Source organism: Oncorhynchus clarkii, chromosome 29 (genome assembly GCF_045791955.1).
Source record: "Oncorhynchus clarkii lewisi isolate Uvic-CL-2024 chromosome 29, UVic_Ocla_1.0, whole genome shotgun sequence".
NCBI classification, from domain to species: domain Eukaryota; kingdom Metazoa; phylum Chordata; class Actinopteri; order Salmoniformes; family Salmonidae; genus Oncorhynchus; species Oncorhynchus clarkii.
Genome location: NC_092175.1, coordinates 24,998,876 through 25,002,208, shown reverse-complemented (window position 1 = coordinate 25,002,208; position 3,333 = coordinate 24,998,876). Strand labels below are relative to the sequence as shown.

Below are 3,333 nucleotides of genomic sequence, written 5' to 3'. Positions count from 1 at the left end.
CCAAAACAGCCCTATCTGGTGCAAAACACAGAGACAGGAACAATCACCCACAAACACACAGTGAAACCCAGGCTACCTAAGTATGATTCTCAATCAGAGACAACTAATGACACCTGTCTCTGATTGAGAACCATACTAGGCCGAAACATAGAAATACCCAAATCATAGAAAAACTAACATAGACTGCCCACCCAACTCACGCCCTGACCATACTAAATAAATACAAAACCAAGGAAATAAAGGTCAGAACGTGACACTGTACTACTTAATGTACAATGTATCCTATTTGTATCAAAATATCTTCCAGAGAACTGAAGATGAAATACTTGTTCTATACATGTTTTATTCAGTACCCCAAAGCATTCAGCTGGCTTTTTCAAATTGTAATTCAAATGAACATTTACTACTTTAACACATTACCATAAACCTGAAGTTGGATATGTTTACATTAAATAACATTTTATAATTAACTGGGCAAGTCAGTTAAGAACAAATTCTTATTTACAATGACGGCCTACCCCGGCCAAACCTGGACGACGCTGAGCCAATTGCGCGCCGCCCTATGGGACACCCAATCACAGCCGGATGTAATACAGCCTGGATTCATACCAGGGACTGTAGTGATGCCTCTTGGACTGAGATGCAGTGCCTTAGACCGCTGCGCCACCTTTTCATGCAGTTGTGCTTTTTCTCCATCAGAAGCGTTCCCTCGGTCTGGAAGAGGGCTTCATTATAAAGCCATTAACGGGTCATGATGCAGCAGATGACCCTTCCATCTGTTATGCTTATACATATCTGAAGGACCTACCTCTTCCACTAGGGTGTTTTGTTACCCAGCACATTGATCACTGTGTATTCACCGACTCATAGATGGGGATGTTTCATTTCACTTTCACTTTCAACGCCCACAAAAGGAAAGGGAATTGCCAGGGAACACATAAAACAAGCGTACTCTTTGTCAAACATTCTTTTCGGAGGAAAATTACAGACAGAGTGATTTATTCTCTTTCTTCAAAAAGATCCATTGTGCAAAACAAAGATTGAAGATATAGATCAAGGATTGTGTATTGACGATGGTCAGTCAAGTATACTGTTGCCTTGGCGATGGATTGATGTTGTAAAAAAATACACAGAAAAATACATATCACTGTATAAAGTTGCTGCAGTTGAAAAACATAATACACATTTGCACATATAAACTTGCCAGGATTACTGTATATAGTGTTCCTTGTGGAGAAGACATGTGGCTGGGAAGAATACTAAGCGTACCGTGATGGATGCCAGATGATGCTACTGTACTGTATATGAGGTGTCTTGTAGACAATTTCTTCACTCTCTCTCACTCTGTTCACACAGCCTATTAGAATTGACTTGGCCTTAAGCCCAGAGAGAGAAGCACATTGACTTCATTAGCTCGTCCTCAGTCAGACTCACAGCACAACATCATGCTGCATTTGTCACAGGTGGTGAACATGGTTAAAGAGAGAATCCTGGGTGAACCCACAGGAGCCTGGGGCAGGCAGACAGGCACATGTGCACACACTCAGCAAAGACACGTGCATGCACGCTGACGCACGCATGCGTGCAATCTCTCTCTCTTCTGTATGAACTGTTAAAGGCTCAGTGCAGTCAAAAACATGATTTCCTGTGTTTTATATATATTTCCAAACTATGAGGTTGGAACATTACTGTGAAATGGTACAAATTTGGATTATTCCCTTTCAGTGAAAGGAAATTTCAGCCTGTTTTGGCGGGATGGCATTTTGGCTAGCCTGGTGACATCTCCAGGCGGTAAATGAGTTAATAGAGCAATAAGAAAGAGATTTCCAAACCTCTCTGCCAATAGCAGCTAGTTTTCAGTTTTCCCCTCCCCACTAAGACCACTCAGCTGGAGAAAAGGCTCTTTGCTAAGAAGCTATTTTTGTTTATTTTTGACTATTTTAATTGAAATCATCACAGTAAGGTACTTTGTAACCCAGAAATGGTTTGATATTGAGATAAAAACGGGCGCATTGGATCTTAAAGCTCTATAGAGCGTTCGGTGCTCCTGCTATTTTAACCTTCAACCCAAAGTGTCGTATCTCTGTGAGTTCCATGTCACTCAGGTAGTTGTTTGCGATCTGTCTTTTCCCAGGTCTCGGGTCCTGTCCCCATGCTTCTCTACAGCCTGGAGCCCTCTGAATGATTTCCCTTCACTGGCCCTGTCTGGGCAGAGCACAACCCTCAGCGGCAGAATAATTGGTTCAGAAAAAGGTATCCCTGCTGGTATCACTGTGACTTACTCTGTCTCTCTTCAGGTCGCTCCTCTCTCTCTCGCTCTGTCTCTCTATCTCTCTTCCTCTCCTCTCTCCTTGTCTCTCTGTTTCAGTGTCTCTCTGCATTATGCCTGGCTGCGTGGCACACATTTCCTCTCAGCTGAAAGCTTGTCAAGCAACACCTCTCTCAGTTAATGCCTGATCTGCTCACATCTCACAATCACTAATGAAGTGTCTCTGCCATTAAAGGTCAGCTTGTTGCCATCTGCCACCCACCACCATGCCATTCCTTTAGCTTCTGACTGGACAGGAGGAGGACAGAGAGTGGTACATCCTGATTGGACAGGAGGAGGACAGAGAGTGGTACATCCTGATTGGACAGGAGGAGGACAGAGAGTGGTACATCCTGATTGGACAGAGGGAGGACAGAGAGTGGTACATCCTGATTGGACAGAGGGAGGACAGAGAGTGGTACATCCTGATTGGACAGGGGGAGGACAGAGAGTGGTACATCCTGATTGGACAGAGGGAGGACAGAGAGGGGTACATCCTGATTGGAAAAGGGAGGACAGAGAGGGGTACATCCTGATTGGACAGAGGGAGGACAGAGAGTGGTACATCCTGATTGGACAGAGGGAGGACAGAGAGTGGTACATCCTGATTGGACAGAGGGAGGACAGAGAGTGGTGCATCCTGATTGGACAGAGGGAGGACAGAGAGTGGTACATCCTGATTGGACAGAGGGAGGACAGAGAGGGGTACATCCTGATTGGACAAGGGAGGACAGAGAGGGGTACATCCTGATTGGACAGAGGGAGGACAGAGAGTGGTACATCCTGATTGGACAGGAGGAGGACAGAGAGGGGTACATCCTGATTGGACAGAGGGAGGACAGAGAGTGGTACATCCTGATTGGACAGAGGGAGGACAGAGAGTGGTACATCCTGATTGGACAGAGGGAGGACAGAGAGTGGTACATCCTGATTGGACAAGGGAGGACAGAGAGGGGTACATCCTGATTGGACAGAGGGAGGACAGAGAGTGGTACATCCTGATTGGACAGGAGGAGGACAGAGAG

General features: G+C 45.4%; 1 protein-coding gene across 1 annotated transcript in view; it reads left to right on the top strand.

The window, feature by feature from the left end:
- The window catches only part of LOC139388595 (protein turtle homolog A-like), a 42,807-nt gene extending 40,101 nt beyond the window's left edge, over positions 1-2,706 (top strand). Inside the window, exons 22-23 of the transcript XR_011629301.1 lie at positions 2,135-2,253; positions 2,505-2,706. The gene's annotated coding sequence lies outside the window, so the exon portion shown is untranslated. The remainder of the gene's footprint in view (positions 1-2,134; positions 2,254-2,504) is intronic.
- The last annotated feature ends 627 nt before the right edge of the window (positions 2,707-3,333 follow it).